Genomic DNA, 22750 nt, shown 5'->3' on the forward strand with positions numbered 1-22750 from the left:
GACCAGCCCATCAGCAGCCAGGACCAGCCCATCAGGAGCCAGCCCCAGGACCAGCCCATCAGCAGCCAGCCCCAGGACCAGCCCATCAGCAGCCAGCCCCAGGACCAGCCCAATCAGCAGCCAGGACCAGCCCATCAGCAGCCAGGACCAGCCCATCAGCAGCCAGCCCCAGGACCAGCCCATCAGCAGCCAGCCCCAGGACCAGCCCAATCAGCAGCCAGGACCAGCCCATCACTAGCCAGGACCAGCCCATCAGCAGCCAGGACCAGCCCATCAGCAGCCAGCCCCAGGACCAGCCCAATCAGCAGCCAGCCCCAGAACCAGTCCATCAGTAGCCAGGACCAGCACATCAGTAGCCAGGACCAGCCCATCAGCAGCCAGGACCAGCCCATCAGCAGCCAGCCCCAGGACCAGCCCATCAGCAGCCAGGACCAGCCCATCAGCAGCCAGCCCCAGGACTAGCCCATCAGCCCCAGGACCAGCCCATCAGCAGCCAGCCCCAGGACCAGCCCATCAGCAGCCAGCCCCAGGACCAGCCCAATCAGCAGCCAGGACCAGCCCAATCAGCAGCCAGGACCAGCCCAATCAGCAGCCAGGACCAACCCAATCAGCAGCCAGGACCAGCACATCAGCAGCCAGGACTAGCCCATCAGCCCCAAGACCAGCCCATCAGCAGCCAGCCCCAGGACCAGCCCATCAGCAGCCAGGACCAGCCCATCAGCAGCCAGGACCAGCCCATCAGCAGCCAGCCCCCAGGACTAGCCCATCAGCCCCAGGACCAGCCCATCAGCAGCCAGCCCCAGGACCAGCCCATCAGCAGCCAGGACCAGCCCATCAGCAGCCAGGACCAGCCCATCAGCAGCCAGCCCCAGGACCAGCCCAATCAGCAGCCAGGACCAGCCCATCAGCAGCCAGGACCAGCCCATCAGCAGCCAGGACCAGCCCATCAGCAGCCAGCCCTAGGACCAGCCCAATCAGCAGCCAGCCCCAGAACCAGTCCATCAGTAGCCAGGACCAGCACATCAGTAGCCAGGACCAGCCCATCAGCAGCCAGGACCAGCCCATCAGCAGCCAGCCCCAGGACCAGCCCATCAGCAGCCAGGACCAGCCCATTAGCAGCCAGCCCCAGGACTAGCCCATCAGCCCCAGGACCAGCCCATCAGCACCCAGCCCCAGGACCAGCCCATCAGCAGCCAGCCCCAGGACCAGCCCAATCAGCAGCCAGGACCAGCCCAATCAGCAGCCAGGACCAGCCCAATCAGCAGCCAGGACCAACCCAATCAGCAGCCAGGACCAGCCCATCAGCAGCCAGGACCAGCCCATCAGCAGCCAGGACCAGCCCATCAGCAGCCAGCCCCAGGACCAGCCCATCAGCAGCCAGCCCCAGGACCAGCCCAATCAGCAGCCAGGACCAGCCCATCAGCAGCCAGGACCAGCCCATCAGCAGCCAGGACCAGCCCAATCAGCAGCCAGCCCCAGGACCAGCCCAATCAGCAGCCAGGACCAGCCCATCAGCAGCCAGGACCAGCCCATCAACAGCCAGCCCCTGGACCAGCCCAATCAGCAGCCAGACCCAGGACCAGCCCATCAGCAGCCAGGACCAGCCCATCAGCAGCCAGCCCCAGGACCAGCCCATCAGCAGCCAGCCCCAGGACCAGCCCATCAGCAGCCAGCCCCAGGACCAGCCCATCAGCAGCCAGCCCCAGGACCAGCCCAATCAGCAGCCAGGACCAGCCCATCAGCAGCCAGGACCAGCCCATCAGCAGCCAGCCCCAGCACCAACCCAATCAGCAGCCAGCCCCAGAACCAGTCCATCAGTAGCCAGGACCAGCCCAATCAGCAGCCAGCCCCAGAACCAGTCCATCAGTAGCCAGGACCAGCACATCAGTAGCCAGGACCAGCCCATCAGCAGCCAGGACCAGCCCATCAGCAGCCAGCCCCAGGACCAGCCCATCAGCAGCCAGGACCAGCCCATCAGCAGCCAGCCCCAGGACTAGCCCATCAGCCCCAGGACCAGCCCATCAGCAGCCAGCCCCAGGACCAGCCCATCAGCAGCCAGCCCCAGGACCAGCCCAATCAGCAGCCAGGACCAGCCCAATCAGCAGCCAGGACCAGCCCAATCAGCAGCCAGGACCAGCCCAATCAGCAGCCAGGACCAGCCCATCAGCAGCCAGGACCAGCCCATCAGCAGCCAGGACCAGCCCATCAACAGCCAGCCCCAGGACCAGCCCAATCAGCAGCCAGCCCCAGGACCAGCCCATCAGCAGCCAGGACCAGCCCATCAACAGCCAGCCCCAGGACCAGCCCAATCAACAGCCAGCCCCAGGACCAGCCCAATCAACAGCCAGGACCAGCCCAATCAGCAGCCAGCCCCAGGACCAGCCCATCAGCAGCCAGGACCAGCCCATCAGCAGCCAGCCCCAGGACCAGCCCATCAGCAGCCAGCCCCAGGACCAGCCCATCAGCAGCCAGCCCCAGGACCAGCCCAATCAGCAGCCAGGACCAGCCCAATCAGCAGCCAGGACCAGCCCAATCAGCAGCCAGGACCAGCCCAATCAGCAGCCAGGACCAGCCCATCAGCAGCCAGGACCAGCCCATCAGCAGCCAGGACCAGCCCATCAACAGCCAGCCCCAGGACCAGCCCAATCAGCAGCCAGCCCCAGGACCAGCCCATCAGCAGCCAGGACCAGCCCATCAACAGCCAGCCCCAGGACCAGCCCAATCAACAGCCAGCCCCAGGACCAGCCCAATCAACAGCCAGGACCAGCCCAATCAGCAGCCAGCCCCAGGACCAGCCCATCAGCAGCCAGGACCAGCCCATCAGCAGCCAGCCCCAGGACCAGCCCATCAGCAGCCAGCCCCAGGACCAGCCCATCAGCAGCCAGGACCAGCCCATCAGCAGCCAGCCCCAGGACTAGCCCATCAGCCCCAGGACCAGCCCATCAGCAGCCAGCCCCAGGACCAGCCCAATCAGCAGCCAGGACCAGCCCAATCAGCAGCCAGGACCAGCCCAATCACCAGCCAGGACCAGCCCAATCAGCAGCCAGGACCAGCCCATCAGCAGCCAGGACCAGCCCATCAACAGCCAGCCCCAGGACCAGCCCATCAGCAGCCAGCCCCAGGACCAGCCCAATCAGCAGCCAGGACCAGCCCAATCAGCAGCCAGGACCAGCCCAATCAGCAGCCAGGACCAGCCCAATCAGCAGCCAGGACCAGCCCATCAGCAGCCAGGACCAGCCCATCAGCAGCCAGGACCAGCCCATCAACAGCCAGCCCCAGGACCAGCCCAATCAGCAGCCAGCCCCAGGACCAGCCCATCAGCAGCCAGGACCAGCCCAATCAACAGCCAGCCCCAGGACCAGCCCAATCAACAGCCAGCCCCAGGACCAGCCCAATCAACAACCAGGACCAGCCCAATCAGCAGCCAGCCCCAGGACCAGCCCATCAGCAGCCAGGACCAGCCCATCAGCAGCCAGCCCCAGGACCAGCCCATCAGCAGCCAGCCCCAGGACCAGCCCATCAGCAGCCAGGACCAGCCCATCAGCAGCCAGCCCCAGGACTAGCCCATCAGCCCCAGGACCAGCCCATCAGCAGCCAGCCCCAGGACCAGCCCATCAGCAGCCAGCCCCAGGACCAGCCCAATCAGCAGCCAGGACCAGCCCAATCAGCAGCCAGGACCAGCCCAATCAGCAGCCAGGACCAGCCCAATCAGCAGCCAGGACCAGCCCATCAGCAGCCAGGACCAGCCCATCAGCAGCCAGGACCAGCCCATCAACAGCCAGCCCCAGGACCAGCCCAATCAGCAGCCAGCCCCAGGACCAGCCCATCAGCAGCCAGGACCAGCCCATCAACAGCCAGCCCCAGGACCAGCCCAATCAACAGCCAGCCCCAGGACCAGCCCAATCAACAGCCAGTCCCAGGACCAGCCCAATCAGCAGCCAGCCCCAGGACCAGCCCATCAGCAGCCAGGACCAGCCCATCAGCAGCCAGCCCCAGGACCAGCCCATCAGCAGCCAGCCCCAGGACCAGCCCATCAGCAGCCAGCCCCAGGACCAGCCCAATCAGCAGCCAGGACCAGCCCATTATCAGCCAGCCCCAGGACCAGCCCAATCAGCAGCCAGCCCCAGAACCAGCCCATCAGTAGCCAGGACCAGCACATCAGCAGCCAGCCCCAGGACCAGCCCATCAGCAGCCAGCCCCAGGACCAGCCCATCAGCAGCCAGGACCAGCCCATCAGCAGCCAGCCCCAGGACTAGCCCATCAGCCCCAGGACCAGCCCATCAGCAGCCAGCCCCAGGACCAGCACATCAGCAGCCAGGACTAGCCCATCAGCCCCAGGACCAGCCCATCAGCAGCCAGCCCCAGGACCAGCCCATCAGCAGCCAGGACCAGCCCATCAGCAGCCAGGACCAGGACCAGCCCAATCAGCAGCCAGGACCAGCCCATCAGCAGCCAGCCCCAGGACCAGCCCATCAGCAGCCAGCCCCAGGACCAGCCCAATCAGCAGCCAGCCCCAGAACCAGCCCATCAGTAGCCAGGACCAGCACATCAGCAGCCAGGACCAGCCCATCAGCAGCCAGCCCCAGGACCAGCCCATCAGTAGCCAGGACCAGCACATCAGCAGCCAGGACCAGCCCATCAGCAGCCAGCCCCAGGACCAGCCCATCAGCAGCCAGCCCCAGGACCAGCCCATCAGCAGCCAGCCCCAGGACCAGCACATCAGCAGCCAGGACCAGCCCATCAGCAGCCAGCCCCAGGACCAGCCCATCAGCAGCCAGCCCCAGGACCAGCCCATCAGCGGCCAGGACCAGCCCATCAGCAGCCAGCCCCAGGACTAGCCCATCAGCCCCAGGACCAGCCCATCAGCAGCCAGCCCCAGGACCAGCACATCAGCAGCCAGGACTAGCCCATCAGCCCCAAGACCAGCCCATCAGCAGCCAGCCCCAGGACCAGTCCATCAGCAGCCAGGACCAGCCCATCAGCAGCCAGGACCAGCCCATCAGCAGCCAGCCCCCAGGACTAGCCCATCAGCCCCAGGACCAGCCCATCAGCAGCCAGCCCCAGGACCAGCACATCAGCAGCCAGGACTAGCCCATCAGCCCCAAGACCAGCCCATCAGCAGCCAGCCCCAGGACCAGCCCATCAGCAGCCAGGACCAGCCCATCAGCAGCCAGGACCAGCCCATCAGCAGCCAGCCCCCAGGACTAGCCCATCAGCCCCAGGACCAGCCCATCAGCAGCCAGCCCCAGGACCAGCACATCAGCAGCCAGGACTAGCCCATCAGCCCCAGGACCAGCCCATCAGCAGCCAGCCCCAGGACCAGCCCATCAGCAGCCAGGACCAGCCCATCAGCAGCCAGGACCAGCCCATCAGCAGCCAGCCCCAGGACTAGCCCATCAGCCCCAGGACCAGCCCATCAGCAACCAGCCCCAGGACTAGCCCATCAGCCCCAGGACTAGCCCATCAGCCCCAGGACTAGCCCATCAGCCCCAGGACCAGCCCATCAGCAATCAGCCCCAGGACTAGCCCATCAGCCCCAGGACTAGCCCATCGGCCCCAGGACCAGCTCATCAGCAGCCTGTAGGACATAGTCTTCTTTTGAATTGTTCATCCCAGACACCATCCAGAAAATCATTCTGAACTGCACTAATTTGAAGGGAAGGTGTGATTTTGGAGAGAGATGGAAGGAGATGGACCAAACTCATTTACATGCATACTTTGGGGTTCTTATCCTTGCTGGTGTTTTCATATCCAATGGGGAATCCACAGGATCCCTGTGGGATGCAGAAACTGGCAGAGAACTTTTCCGTGCAACAATGTCTCTGGAAAACTTCACATTATTTCCAGGATTATTCATCTCGATAACTGAGACACCAGACCAGCTTGGTGGCAGAGAGACAAGCTAGCTGCATCAGGACAGTGTGGGTCAAGTGGGTGGACCGCCTTCCCCTGTTTTACAACCCTGGGCCCAACGTTATTGTTGACAAGCAGCTTATGCCATTTAGGGGCCGCTTCCCCTTCAGGCAGTACATACTGTCTAAACCCGCAAAATATGGAATCAAGGTCTGGGCTGCCTGTGATGCTGCTTCATCACGTGTGTGGAACTTGCAAGTGTATACAGGGAAGCCAGATGGAGGAGCCCCTGAGAAGAACCAATCAATGGATGTGGGTTGTCCTGGACGTGACACAGGGACTTTGTGGCCACAGCATCACATGCAATAACTTTTTTACTTTGCACAAGCTGGGACAGGAGCTCCTCAAGAGGAAGCTGACGATGGAAGGAACAGTACGAAAAAAAACAAGCCAGAGCTCCCACCTCAGCTGTTGAATACACGGAACAGGCCTATCAATTCCTCTAAGTTTGTGTTCACGGCCGACACGTCCCTAGTGTCATGTGCCAAAGAAAGGCAAAAAATGTGGTACTCATGAGTACGCTGCATAGGGATGGGAGAATCTGTGGCCAGGAACATCAAAAACCAGAAATCATAATGATTTACAATGCCACAACAGGAGGGTGGACAATTTAGACAAGCTGGTGACTGTCTGCAGCTGCGACAGAAGAACCCTACACTGACCTCTTGTGATATTCCTCAACATCTTGGACATCTCGGCATACAACGCATTTGTCATCTGGATGAACCCAGATTGGAACAGAGGGAATCTCCAGAGGAGACGGCTCTTTCTCGAGGAGCTGGGCAAGGCATTGGTAAGACCTCAAATCCAGAGGAGGCAACATGTCCCAAGGACCCCAGCTTCTGCAGCCATCATGAGGAGGATTCAGGAGGAGGATGCTGGTGCTCCATCTGTCAGACCCACAGAACCAACAACTCCAATACCAGAAGTAAGTGTGAGTGATGTTGTTGCAAGTGTGTGTGTCTGAATCTCCTACCTTGGCCTGCTGTAACTATATATGTGAGTGTGTGAGTGAGATGTTAGTAAAATTCCTGAACTAAGTGTTTTCATCATTCTAGATTGCAGCCGGTAGCAACAAGAAGAAGCACTGCGATGTGTGTGGACCCAAGAAGGACAGGAAGACACAGTACGCGTGCATCAAATGCAAGAAATACATTTGTAACACACACACAGTAAAACTCCAGTCCCTCAGGTGGTGTGTAGAAAGGCCTTAATTTGTGTCCAATAGGGCTCATTTATCATTTACATCAAATACTCAATCAAAGCAATAAACATCAATAGTGATGACAACCTTGTTTCAGTTATATTTTTTCAAGATAAACATGACATATTCCACCCATGTCTTGATTATAATAGATTTTTGTTTACAAAAATCCCATTTTATAAAAAAAAATGAATAGCATTTTTATTGATAAATGTGATCTGGCAGAGGTAAATGGCAAATATTAGCCATGTATGCTGTCTATATTGCTTGTAATTGATTCAAGTCAAGTATTAAGTATTTTTTACGTAAATTGTTATGGCTGTATTGTTTTAAACTGAATAATGTTGTGGATCCATCAGACCCACGAACATTGGGTGAAAAACATGAACACCACACAAGGGTTAATACCGGTGTAATGTGTGCTCTCTGTCTGGTTTTGGTCAGTACCCGTGTTTCAGCATTCGGTATGTTTTGCAGTTGACCAATGGCTTTCTTGGGTAGACCAGACAGGAGAGTATTACAGTAGTCAAGCCTGCTTGTAATAAAAGCATGGATGAGTCTCTCTGTATCAGCCTGAGATAGGAACATTGCCAAGGTGCGGCCGTTTCTAAGGTGGTAAAAAGCTATTTGGTTCCATTCCTAATGTGTAATCGAAATGGAGTTCAGAATCTAAAATGACACCTAGGTGTTCTACCTGCTGTTTTAAAGTCCAGATTCTCTCTGTGCGCTTTGGCTCCAATAATAAGTAGCTCTGTCTTCTCTTGATTTAGCCGGAGGAAGTTGTGAGCCATCCAAGTATTTAAATACTGTGTGTGTTGCTTTATCAATAAAGTAGCATAACAACGGTTGCCATGTGAAAACCGTAACAAATATTAACAGGCTACATACAGTGGGGCAAAAAAAGTATTTAGTCAGCTACCAATTGTGCAAGTTCTCCCACTTAAAAAGATGAGAGAGGCCTGTAATTTTCATCATAGGTACACTTCAACTATGACCGACAAAATGAGAAAATAAAAATCCAGAAAATCACATTGTAGGATTTTTTATGAATTTATTTGCAATAACATTCTAACGGCCATGGTGCGTTGTCAGACTGCAAAGGGACATGAAGTTGCGTGCATCAGGCCTTGTCATGGTAACCTTTGAATTCACTGCAATGTTATACTCAGGCCCCTGCGTATACCAACACCTTGTATAGTATATTTTAGAGAGTAACAGTTCAGCCAGCAGCCGAATGTGTGCGTAATGGCACTGTGTTTTATGTAGGCTACACTTCTAATGAAGTAATGTCATAGGCCTGTGTTTATAATCTTGTGAATATAGGTCACTGGAGAAGGATTGCCCTCAAGGGCTACTGCGCCCAAACCCCTGTCATGGACCTTACATAGCCACGGGGCAGGGGGTTCGGTATAGTCACGCCTGAGACAGTTATTTTACGTTCCATTAACAGGTCGAGCCTACGGAGAATATCAACACATTAACATCCCATGGCACTTATTGTAAGAGTAGGGGTGTTAACCCCGGTGTCCTGGCTAAATTCCCAATCTGACCCTCAAACCATCACGGTCACCTAGTAATCCCCAATTTACAATTGGCTCATTAATCCCCCTCCTCTCCCCTGTAACTATTCCCCAGGTCGTTGCTGTAAACGAGCGTCACGTTCTGACCTTAGTTCCTTTGTCTTGTCTTTGTTTTAGTATGGTCAGGGCTTGAGTTGGGGTGGGCAGTCTATGTTCCTTTTTCTATAATTTGGGATTCTGTGTTTGGCCTGGTATGGTTCTCAATCAGAGGTAGCTGTCAATCGTTGTCCCTGATTGAGAACCATACTTAGGTAGCCTGGTTTCACTTTTGAGTTGTGGGTGATTGTTTCCTGTGTCTGTGTGTTCCACACTGAACTGTTTCGGTTTGTTATTTTTGTATTTTGTCGTGTTCAGTTTACCACGCTACGTATTGGTCCTCCTCTTCTCCTTCATACGACGACCGTTACAATGAGAACGTGTTCTCAGTCAACTGTCCTGGTAAAATAACGGATAAATTAAAAAAATTATGATTAAATTAATTAATAACTGTGATTCAAAAAAATAGTAATTATATAGGTGATTAACAAAATATGCACATGACAGTGACACGGTTTCACATGACATGACACGGTTTCTCGTAGTTATTTATCACAGTCAATTTTGATAACTGGGTTTACTTTTATGCTGTTGAGGGGAGTTTCTTCCTCTGCAGTGCCTTAAAAACACAAACCTAAACTTCTTCTTCAGACTGGCTTTATGTTCCTCTTTAACTCTCTGTAGGAGTTCTGTAAGGACAGAGTCAGAATAAAACAGCTTCGTTATTAGAGCATAAGATGAAGAAGAAGTCTTATCCACCTTTCACTCATACGGTTGAGACTGTCTACTAATAAACCACTATAAGGTCTAGTGAGGTGCTGTGGGGGTTTCATGAGACTGTCTACTAATAAACCACTATAAGGTCTAGTGAGGTGCTGTGGGGTTTTCATGAGACTGTCTACTAATAAACCACTATAAGGTCTAGTGAGGTGCTGTGGGGTTTTCATGAGACTGTCTACTAATAAACCACTATAAGGTCTAGTGAGGTGCTGTGGGGTTTTCATGAGACTGTCTACTAATAAACCACTATAAGGTCTAGTGAGGTGCTGTGGGGTTTTCATGAGACTGTCTACTAATAAACCACTATAAGGTCTAGTGAGGTGCTGTGGGGTTTTCATGAGACTGCCCACTAATAAGCCACTATAAGGTCTAGTGAGGTGCTGTGGGGTTTTCATGAGACTGCCCACTAATAAGCCACTAACTCTAACCTTAATTGTAACCCCAACCCTAACCCCTAAGTTTAAAATAGCCTTTGTCCTCTTAGGGAAGGGACGAGGGAAATGTCCCCACGATGGAGAATTGTACTTGTTTTATTAATTTTAGGTACCCACAAAAATAGGAGAACACACACACACACACACACACACACACACACACACACACACACACACACACACACACACACCTAAAGGTATATTTTCGGCCTGGTAATTATTCAGCGTGAAATACTAAGGAAAAACTATGACAAAAAGAGAAGAGGAAGTTCCATCAGTGTCTGTCTACATGTATTTTCTAGTGACGGTGAGAAAGAGCTCTGGCTGGACTCCTGTTTCAACATGGTAAGAATCTCTGTTACTGGACTCCTGTTTCAACATGGTAAGAGTCTCTGTTACTGGACTCCTGTTTAACATGGTAAGAGTCTCTGTTACTGGACTCCTGTTTAACATGGTAAGAATCTCTGTTACTGGACTCCTGTTTCAACATGGTAAGAGTCTGTTATTTGTGTTACTGTAATTTAATTTAATATGTTTTCATTAATTGAATTCCCTTAATCTATTTTATGAGAATTTGTAAGATTCTTGTTTGCATAAAATAGATGGAGACCAGTCTTATCAATAAAATATAAAAGTATTTATTCTCGGAGCGCGTTACCACGAGCAACAGTTTATATACAATAACATGACGTCATTTCATTGCTTCTAAAATTAATCTCCTCCTCCAGACCGAGACAAAGGGAACTTTAAAGGTTTATTCTGAGTTCATTCTGACCAACTAGCACATACACAGGACACACAACACAACTGAAATAACTTTTGACCCCTCAACATTATCGATCACCACTTAGCTGACAGTTCTAATTAACAGAAAACCTAGGAATGCACTCACTGCCTTATCTAAAACACACCAGAGCTCAGTTTTGTCGGTTCAACCATAGGTTAACTGTCTTATCTGCTTACTTAATCCACAACTCATTCCTTTCTGCCTAGTTGGAATGGTGTTCATTAACTTTAATTACTCCTTGTCCGTGTCACACAATCCCTTCTTATGAACTCATATTGTTAATCAGATATAATAAAACAGAGTATAAGTTTACTTAGTTACAGTTCCATTTAAAATGATTTGTTCAGTGATTTAGTCATAATATTCCTAACACTAGACCCCTGTTTAACATGGTAAGAGTCTCTGTTACTAGACTCCTGTTTAACATGGTAAGAGTCTCTGTTACTGGACTCCTGTTTAACATGGTAAGAGTCTCTGTTACTGGACTCCTGTTTAACATGGTAAGAGTCTCTGTTACTGGACTCCTGTTTAACATGGTTAGAGTCTCTGTTACTGGACTCCTGTTTAACATGGTAAGAGTCTCTGTTACTGGACTCCTGTTTAACATGGTAAGAGTCTCTGTTACTGGACTCCTGTTTCAACATGGTAAGAGTCTCTGTTACTGGACACCTGTTTCAACATGGTAAGAGTCTCTGTTACTGGACTCCTGTTTAACATGGTAAGAGTCTCTGTTACTGGACTCCTGTTTCAACATGGTAAGAGTCTATGTTACTGGACTCCTGTTTCAACACGGTAAGAGTCTCTGTTACTGGACTCCTGTTTAACATGGTAAGAGTCTCTGTTACTGGACTCCTGTTTAACATGGTAAGAGTCTCTGTTACTGGACTCCTGTTTCAACATGGTAAGAGTCTCTGTTACTGGACACCTGTTTAACATGGTAAGAGTCTCTGTTACTGGACTCCTGTTTAACATGGTAAGAGTCTCTGTTACTGGACTCCTGTTTCACATGGTAAGAGTCACTGTTACTGGACTCCTGTTTCAACATGGTAAGAGTCTCTGTTACTGGACTCCTGTTTAACATGGGAAGAGTCTCTGTTACTGGACTCCTGTTTAACATGGTAAGAGTCTCTGTTACTGGACTCCTGTTTCAACATGGTAAGAGTCTCTGTTACTGGACTCCTGTTTCAACATCTTAAGAGTCTCTGTTACTGGACTCCTGTTTAACATGGTAAGAGTCTCTGTTACTGGACTCCTGTTTAACATGGTATGAGTCTCTGTTACTGGACTCCCGTTTCAACATGGTAAGAGTCTCTGTTACTGGACTTCTGTTTCAACATGGTAAGAGTCTCTGTTACTGGACACCTGTTTCAACATGGTAAAAGTCTCTGTTACTGGACTCCTGTTTAACATGGTAAGAGTCTCTGTTACTGGACACCTGTTTCAACATGGTAAGAGTCTCTGTTACTGGACTCCTGTTTCAACATGGTAAGAGTCTCTGTTGCTGGACACCTGTTTCAACATGGTAAGAGTCTCTGTTACTGGACTCCTGTTTCAACATGGTAAGAGTCTGTTACTGGACTCCTGTTTCAACATGGTAAGAGTCTCTGTTACTGGACTCCTGTTTCAACATGGTAAGAGTTTCTGTTACTGGACTCCTGTTTCAACATGGTAAGAGTCTCTGTTACTGGACTCCTGTTTCAACATGGTAAGAGGCTCTGTTACTGGACTCCTGTTTAACATGGCAAGAGTCTCTGTTACTGGACTCCTGTTTAACATGGTAAGAGTCTCTGTTACTGGACTCCTGTTTAACATGGTAAGAGTCTCTGTTACTGTACTCCTCTTTAGCATGGTAAGAGTCTCTGTTACTGGACTCCTGTTTCAACATGGTAAGAGTCTCTGTTACTGGACACCTGTTTAACATGGTAAGAGTCTGTTACTGGATTCCTGTTTCAACATGGTAAGAGTCTGTTACTGGACTCCTGTTTCAACATGGTAAGAGTCTCTGTTACTGGACACCTGTTTAACATGGTAAGAGTCTCTGTTACTGGACTCCTGTTTCAACATGGTAAGAGTTTCTGTTACTGGACTCCTGTTTAAACATGGTAAGAGTCTCTGTTACTGGACTCCTGTTTCAACATGGTAAGAGTCTCTGTTACTGGACTCCTGTTTAACATGGTAAGAGTCTCTGTTACTGGACTCCTGTTTAACATGGTAAGAGTCTCTGTTACTGGACTCCTGTTTAACATGGTAAGAGTCTCTGTTACTGGACACCTGTTTCAACATGGTAAGAGTCTCTGTTACTGGACTCCTGTTTCAACATGGTAAGAGTCTCTGTTACTGGACACCTGTTTCAACATGGTAAGAGTCTCTGTTACTGGACTCCTGTTTCAACATGGTAAGAGTCTCTGTTACTGGACTCCTGTTTCAACATGGTAAGAGTCTCTGTTACTGGACTCCTGTTTCAACATGGTAAGAGGCTCTGTTACTGGACTCCTGTTTAACATGGCAAGAGTCTCTGTTACTGGACTCCTGTTTAACATGGTAAGAGTCTCTGTTACTGGACTCCTGTTTAACATGGTAAGAGTCTCTGTTACTGTACTCCTCTTTAGCATGGTAAGAGTCTCTGTTACTGGACTCCTGTTTCAACATGGTAAGAGTCTCTGTTACTGGACACCTGTTTAACATGGTAAGAGTCTGTTACTGGATTCCTGTTTCAACATGGTAAGAGTCTGTTACTGGACTCCTGTTTCAACATGGTAAGAGTCTCTGTTACTGGACACCTGTTTAACATGGTAAGAGTCTCTGTTACTGGACTCCTGTTTCAACATGGTAAGAGTTTCTGTTACTGGACTCCTGTTTAAACATGGTAAGAGTCTCTGTTACTGGACTCCTGTTTCAACATGGTAAGAGTCTCTGTTACTGGACTCCTGTTTAACATGGTAAGAGTCTCTGTTACTGGACTCCTGTTTAACATGGTAAGAGTCTCTGTTACTGGACTCCTGTTTAACATGGTAAGAAGTCTCTGTTACTGGACTCCTGTTTAACATGGTAAGAGTCTCTGTTACTGGACTCCTGTTTCAACATGGTAAGAGTCTCTGTTACTGGACACCTGTTTAACATGGTAAGAGTCTCTGTTACTGGACTCCTGTTTAACATGGTAAGAGTCTCTGTTACTGGACTCCTGTTTAACATGGTAAGAGTCTCTGTTACTGGACTCCTGTTTAACATGGTAAGAGTCTCTGTTACTGGACTCCTGTTTAACATGGTAAGAGTCTCTGTTACTGGACTCCTGTTTAACATGGTAAGAGTCTCTGTTACTGGACTCCTGTTTAACATGGTAAGAGTCTCTGTTACTGGACTCCTGTTTAACATGGTAAGAGTCTCTGTTACTGGACTCCTGTTTAACATGGTAAGAGTCTCTGTTACTGGACTCCTGTTTAACATGGTAAGAGTCTCTGTTACTGGACTCCTGTTTAACATGGTAAGAGTCTCTGTTACTGGACTCCTGTTTAACATGGTAAGAGTCTCTGTTACTGGACTCCTGTTTAACATGGTAAGAGTCTCTGTTACTGGACTCCTGTTTAACATGGTAAGAGTCTCTGTTACTGGACTCCTGTTTCAACATGGTAAGAGTCTCTGTTACTGGACTCCTGTTTAACATGGTAAGAGTCTATGTTACTGGACTCCTGTTTAACATGGTAAGAGTCTCTGTTACTGGACTCCTGTTTAACATGGTAAGAGTCTCTGTTACTGGACTCCTGTTTAACATGGTAAGAGTCTCTGTTACTGGACTCCTGTTTCAACATGGTAAGAGTCTCTGTTACTGGACTCCTGTTTAACATGGTAAGAGTCTCTGTTACTGGACTCCTGTTTCAACATGGTAAGAGTCTCTGTTACTGGACTCCTGTTTAACATGGTAAGAGAGCTTCTATATAATGTTTTTCGTTGTTCATGTTCAACTAGTTCATTGGTACTAAAATAAATACATACATTGGAAGGATTTGGTTAGAGATCTCACACAGTAGTATAAATACACACACAGTAGTATAAATACACACACAGTAGTATAAATACACACACAGTAGTATAAATACACACACAGTAGTATAAATACACACACAGTAGTATAAATACACACACAGTAGTATAAATACACACACAGTAGTATAAATACACACACAATACACACACAGTAGTATAAATACACACACAGTAGTATAAATACACACACAGTAGTATAAATACACACACAGTAGTATAAATACACACACAGTAGGAGGATCTGAATCACCACGAAGGGTATTTGATAGTCCCTTGTGGTGGTCTGGATGTGAAGACTCCACTATCGAGAAAAATATAGCTGTAGTATTAGAATAGAATGATTTGTTAAAACCAGGTTTAATTAGCCATTTAGTATTATGTATGTTGTACTTCTGAACAGGCTCTTATCAGGCCTTGTGTGTCCTCTCATACTTTTCATATCATAGTATTTATTCTCTTATTATTTTGCATTGAGTATACTGCACATGAAGTATGTTCTGTCATGATGTTGACTGGTTAGTATACTGTACATGAAGTATGTTCTGTCATGATGATGATGTTGACTGGTTAGTATACTGTACATGAAGTATGTTCTGTCATGATGTTGATGTTGACTGGTTAGTATACTGTACATGAAGTATGTTCTGTCATGATGTTGACTGGTTAGTATACTGCACATGAAGTATGTTCTGTCATGATGATGATGTTGACTGGTTAGTATACTGTACATGAAGTATGTTCTGTCATGATGTTGACTGGTTAGTATACTGTACATGAAGTATGTTCTGTCATGATGATGTTGACTGGTTAGTATACTGTACATGAAGTATGTTCTGTCATGATGATGATGTTGACTGGTTAGTATACTGTACATGGAGCATGTTCTGTCATGATGATGATGTTGACTGGTTAGTATACTGTACATGAAGTATGTTCTGTCATGATGTTGACTGGTTAGTATACTGTACATGAAGTATGTTCTGTCATGATGTTGACTGGTTAGTATACTGTACATGAAGTATGTTCTGTCATGATGTTGACTGGTTAGTATACTGTACATGAAGTATGTTCTGTCATGATGATGACTGGTTAGTATACTGTACATGAAGTATGTTCTGTAATGATGTTGACTGGTTAGTATACTGCACATGAAGTATGTTCTGTCATGATGTTGACTGGTTAGTATACTGTACATGAAGTATGTTCTGTAATGATGTTGACTGGTTAGTATACTGTACATGAAGTATGTTCTGTCGTGATGTTGACTGGTTAGTATACTGTACATGAAGTATGTTCTGTAATGATGTTGACTGGTTAGTATACTGTACATGAAGTATGTTCTGTCATGATGATGTTGACTGGTTAGTATACTGTACATGGAGTATGTTCTGTCATGATGATGATGTTGACTGGTTAGTATACTGTACATGAAGTATGTTCTGTCATGATGATGATGTTGACTGGTTAGTATACTGTACATGAAGTATGTTCTGTCATGATGATGTTGACTGGTTAGTATACTGTACATGAAGTATGTTCTGTCATGATGATGTTGACTGGTTAGTATACTGTACATGGAGTATGTTCTGTCATGATGATGATGTTGACTGGTTAGTATACTGTACATGAAGTATGTTCTGTCATGATGTTGACTGGTTAGTATACTGTACATGAAGTATGTTCTGTCATGATGTTGACTGGTTAGTATACTGTACATGAAGTATGTTCTGTCATGATGTTGACTGGTTAGTATACTGTACATGAAGTATGTTCTGTCATGATGATGTTGACTGGTTAGTATACTGTACATGAAGTATGTTCTGTCATGATGTTGACTGGTTTGTATACTGTACATGTAGTATGTTCTGTCATGATGATGATGTTGACTGGTTAGTATACTGTACATGGAGTATGTTCTGTCATGATGATGATGTTGACTGGTTAGTATACTGTACATGGAGTATGTTCTGTCATGATGATGATGTTGACTGGTTAGTATACTGTACATGAAGTATGTTCTGTCATGATGATGATGTTGACTGGTTAGTATACTGTACATGAAGTATGTTCTGTCATGATGTTGACTGGTTAGTATACTGTACATGAAGTATGTTCTGTCATGATGTTGACTGGTTAGTATACTGTACATGGAGTATGTTCTGTCATGATGATGATGTTGACTGGTTAGTATACTGTACATGAAGTATGTTCTGTCATGATGTTGACTGGTTAGTATACTGTACATGAAGTATGTTCTGTCATGATGATGATGTTGACTGGTTAGTATACTGTACATGAAGTATGTTCTGTCATGATGTTGACTGGTTAGTATACTGTACATGGAGTATGTTCTGTCATGATGATGATGTTGACTGGTTAGTATACTGTACATGAAGTATGTTCTGTCATGATGTTGACTGGTTAGTATACTGTACATGAAGTATGTTCTGTCATGATGATGATGTTGACTGGTTAGTATACTGTACATGAAGTATGTTCTGTCATGATGATGATGTTGACTGGTTAGTATACTGTACATGAAGTATGTTCTGTCATGATGATGTTGACTGGTTAGTATACTGTACATGAAGTATGTTCTGTCATGATGTTGACTGGTTAGTATACTGTACATGAAGTATGTTCTGTCATGATGTTGACTGGTTAGTATACTGTACATGAAGTATGTTCTGTCATGATGATGTTGACTGGTTAGTATACTGTACATGAAGTATGTTCTGTCATGATGATGACTGGTTAGTATACTGTACATGAAGTATGTTCTGTCATGATGATGATGTTGACTGGTTAGTATACTGTACATGAAGTATGTTCTGTCATGATGTTGACTGGTTAGTATACTGTACATGGAGTATGTTCTGTCATGATGATGATGTTGACTGGTTAGTATACTGTACATGAAGTATGTTCTGTCATGATGTTGACTGGTTAGTATACTGTACATGAAGTATGTTCTGTCATGATGATGATGTTGACTGGTTAGTATACTGTACATGAAGTATGTTCTGTCATGATGATGATGTTGACTGGTTAGTATACTGTACATGAAGTATGTTCTGTCATGATGATGTTGACTGGTTAGTATACTGTACATGAAGTATGTTCTGTCATGATGTTGACTGGTTAGTATACTGTACATGAAGTATGTTCTGTCATGATGATGATGTTGACTGGTTAGTATACTGTACATGAAGTATGTTCTGTCATGATGTTGACTGGTTAGTATACTGTACATGAGGTATGTTCTGTCATGATGTTGACTGGTTAGTACTGTACATGTATGTTCTGTCATGAGGTTATGTTCTGTCATGATGTTGACTGGTTAGTATACTGTACATGAAGTATGTTCTGTCATGATGATGATGTTGACTGGTTAGTATACTGTACATGAAGTATGTTCTGTCATGATGTTGACTGGTTAGTATACTGTACATGAGGTATGTTCTGTCATGATGTTGACTGGTTAGTATACTGTACATGAAGTATGTTCTGTCATGATGATGATGTTGACTGGTTAGTATACTGTACATGAAGTATGTTCTGTCATGATGATGTTGACTGGTTAGTATACTGTACATGAAGTATGTTCTGTCATGATGTTGACTGGTTAGTATACTGTACATGAAGTATGTTCTGTCATGATGATGTTGACTGGTTAGTATACTGTACATGAAGTATGTTCTGTCATGATGATGTTGACTGGTTAGTATACTGTACATGGAGTATGTTCTGTCATGATGATGATGTTGACTGGTTAGTATACTGTACATGAAGTATGTTCTGTCATGATGATGATGTTGACTGGTTAGTATACTGTACATGAAGTATGTTCTGTCATGATGATGACTGGTTAGTATACTGTACATGAAGTATGTTCTGTCATGATGATGATGTTGACTGGTTAGTATACTGTACATGAAGTATGTTCTGTCATGATGATGATGTTGACTGGTTAGTATACTGTACATGAAGTATGTTCTGTCATGATGTTGACTGGTTAGTATACTGTACATAAAGTATGTTCTGTCATGATGATGATGACTGGTTAGTATACTGTACATGAAGTATGTTCTGTCATGATGATGTTGACTGGTTAGTATACTGTACATGAAGTATGTTCTGTCATGATGTTGACTGGTTAGTATACTGTACATGTATGTTCTGTCATGATGAGTATGTTCTGTCATGATGATGATGTTGACTGGTTAGTATACTGTACATGAAGTATGTTCTGTCATGATGTTGACTGGTTAGTATACTGTACATGAAGTATGTTCTGTCATGATGATGATGTTGACTGGTTAGTATACTGTACATGAAGTATGTTCTGTCATGATGATGATGTTGACTGGTTAGTATACTGTACATGAAGTATGTTCTGTCATGATGATGTTGACTGGTTAGTATACTGTACATGAAGTATGTTCTGTCATGATGTTGACTGGTTAGTATACTGTACATGTCATGATGATGATGTTGACTGGTTAGTTACTGTCATGATGATGATGTTGACTGGTTAGTATACTGTACATGAAGTATGTTCTGTCATGATGTTGACTGGTTAGTATACTGTACATGAGGTATGTTCTGTCATGATGTTGACTGGTTAGTATACTGTACATGAGGTATGTTCTGTCATGATGTTGACTGGTTAGTATACTGTACATGAAGTATGTTCTGTCATGATGATGATGTTGACTGGTTAGTATACTGTACATGAAGTATGTTCTGTCATGATGTTGACTGGTTAGTATACTGTACATGAGGTATGTTCTGTCATGATGTTGACTGGTTAGTATACTGTACATGAAGTATGTTCTGTCATGATGATGATGTTGACTGGTTAGTATACTGTACATGAAGTATGTTCTGTCATGATGATGTTGACTGGTTAGTATACTGTACATGAAGTATGTTCTGTCATGATGTTGACTGGTTAGTATACTGTACATGAAGTATGTTCTGTCATGATGATGTTGACTGGTTAGTATACTGTACATGAAGTATGTTCTGTCATGATGATGTTGACTGGTTAGTATACTGTACATGGAGTATGTTCTGTCATGATGATGATGTTGACTGGTTAGTATACTGTACATGAAGTATGTTCTGTCATGATGATGATGTTGACTGGTTAGTATACTGTACATGAAGTATGTTCTGTCATGATGATGACTGGTTAGTATACTGTACATGAAGTATGTTCTGTCATGATGATGATGTTGACTGGTTAGTATACTGTACATGAAGTATGTTCTGTCATGATGATGATGTTGACTGGTTAGTATACTGTACATAAAGAATGTTCTGTCATGATGTTGACTGGTTAGTATATGTAGTATGTTCTGTCATGATGATGATGACTGGTTAGTATACTGTACATGAAGTATGTTCTGTCATGATGATGTTGACTGGTTAGTATACTGTACATGAAGTATGTTCTGTCATGATGTTGACTGGTTAGTATACTGTACATGAAGTATGTTCTGTCATGATGATGATAATGATGATGCTTTTGTATCCTCTTCTTCGTCATCTTGTTTCTCTGCAGGGTGCTGGATCTCTCCAACCTGGTAACCTGGTTACCTGGTATTCCAACCTGGTAATCATCCTGCTCATGACTACAGGTAAACTGGATGAGATTAAATATTATTTTAGTTGTATTTGTTTGTTTACCTCCTGAAAAGGAATGATCTGGATTCATGACGTTGTTGAGCATATAGCAGTATACAGTCATACAGGGAAAATAGGGTGCGTAGTGTCCAGTTGACAACTAAACCTCACAGTACTTCTCTTTTGGTGTTTTTTTCTCTAACACTTGGAACTCTCCTAGAATAGATTTCAACAACACAAATGTACTTCTTACTTCTTGGAACTTCTCCTTTAGTTTGTCAGTAAAAAACACATTCACCACAAGAGGTTGACCTCTCATAGTATATAGAGTGTGACCATCTTCAGTATCAATTAATTAATGATGGAATTACGATTCAGCGTCCTGATGTGTGACCTATGTTTCAGGGTGTCTGGGTCAGGACAACGGGAGTGTGACTTACACCCCAAGAAGAGTCTGCTCCTTAGAGGGCTCTTCTGTGACCATGCCCTGCTCTTACACATTTCCCAAGGGTCACAAAGTCACAACAGCTTTCTGGTTCAAAGGTCAAGTGCCTGGTGCTGAGTCTCTGGATCTGAATTTGAACCCTGAGTACAAAGGCCGTGTGGAGTATCTAGGGGACAGTAACCAAGTCTGTACACTGAGAATCACAGACCTGAGAGAGAGCGATTCAGGAACCTACAGCTTCCTGTTTGGGACTGACGTCAATCCTGGGGGATGGATGGGGAATCCAGGAGTCAGGTTAAATGTCACAGGTAAGGCCACGGCATGAATTCATCCACATGAATATGGATAAAATCGTTGTCCGTCAATGTTCAACTCAGCTATTTTCGGACGAGTTGCATATGCACAAAGTCTTCACAAAGGCAGACAAAAGCCTGTACGTAGAAAAGGAAGGGAAGCTCTGCTAAGGTACACAGTAGTAGATGTTGGTAGACTGAAGGTGCTCTATGGTAAAAGGGGTAAATTGGTCATCAAAAAGAAAGAAGGACCAAGGCCCTCTTCATATAAAACACAGTTTAAAAAGTCCAACGCGTTTCAGCTGCATGGACTTCATCAGGGAAAGAAACGATAAAACAATGTCCTCTTTTGGACAGATTATTTTTTAGGGGAAAAAGCTGTTCAAAAGAGGACATTGTATTATCACTTCTTTGTCCCCCCCTGACGAAGGCCATGCAGCCGAAACGCGTAAGAGTTTGTCAACTCTGTTTCCATTGAACATGCCATACTAAAAAAGGCATGTTAATTAATTAATTATATGAAGAGTGACTTGGTCCTCTATTCTTTTTGAAAAGCAGATGCATCTTTTAGACGGACAATCATCTCCTCTGTCCATCATCCGTCAGCGGATTACTCACATTGAAAAAAACATTGGCTTCATCTGTCATTTTAAGAAACAATAACATAGGAGAATCTTGTAGAAGCTTTGGGAGGAGAATGTATTATTCTTTATGTTACGGTCTGTTCTTTTCCTGGGTTTGACTTGATCTAATAAAGCTATTTTGTTTGAAATCAAATCAAAACTCAAATTAAAATGACCCCCACTCTACCCAGGGCTCCATGTTGATTTGACCCCTGACCTAGCTTTGGACGGCGAGTGGGCAGACCTTACCTGTGGCTCCTGCTTCTTGAGTGAAAATCCCACCTACACCTGGTACAGGGACAAACAGCCTTTGAACTACACCAACAAGGTCAAGGTTATGGCCAACTACCTGGAACTAGACCCGGTAGGCAGGGAAGATGCAGGCAGCTACTCCTGTGCGGTGAGCGGCAGAGAGGATTCCCCTGGTCCGGCAGTGATCCTTGTAGTGGGATGTAAGTAGTGTATAGAGAGGATATTAGAAATGTATGAATTTCATCTGTTTATGTCACTAGCAAATCATCTATTGGTTCTGAGAGTCAGCAACCCAAATATGGCTTTGTTTACTGACCTATATCTTAGCATTAGCTTGAAAAACAACGAAGGGGTATACTACAGCTAACTTTGATAAACAACCAGAAATAACCATTGATTTCCTGATTCATTAAGAAAGCTGAACTTCAATGTGTGTTTTTGGTTGTTCAGTCAATTAGACCATGTCATTTTAAGCTTGTTTTCTATGAATAAAACATTATTTTAGAATATTTAGGCTGGCTAACTCATTGACCCTGCTTCGTAGTAACCCCCTCTGGAGTGGAAGGACCCCAGTCAGCATGTGCTAAATAACATGCCATAAACAGCTCAATGTCACCACAACATGAGCTGTGGGTGTTAATCTAGATGTCACAAACTGTCTTCATTTTCTCCTCCAGACTTCCCAAAGAACACCTCAGTGTCAGTCACAGTCAGTCCCTCTGGTGAAATAG

Source organism: Oncorhynchus clarkii, unplaced genomic scaffold (genome assembly GCF_045791955.1).
Source record: "Oncorhynchus clarkii lewisi isolate Uvic-CL-2024 unplaced genomic scaffold, UVic_Ocla_1.0 unplaced_contig_1139_pilon_pilon, whole genome shotgun sequence".
Taxonomy (NCBI): Eukaryota; Metazoa; Chordata; class Actinopteri; order Salmoniformes; family Salmonidae; genus Oncorhynchus; species Oncorhynchus clarkii.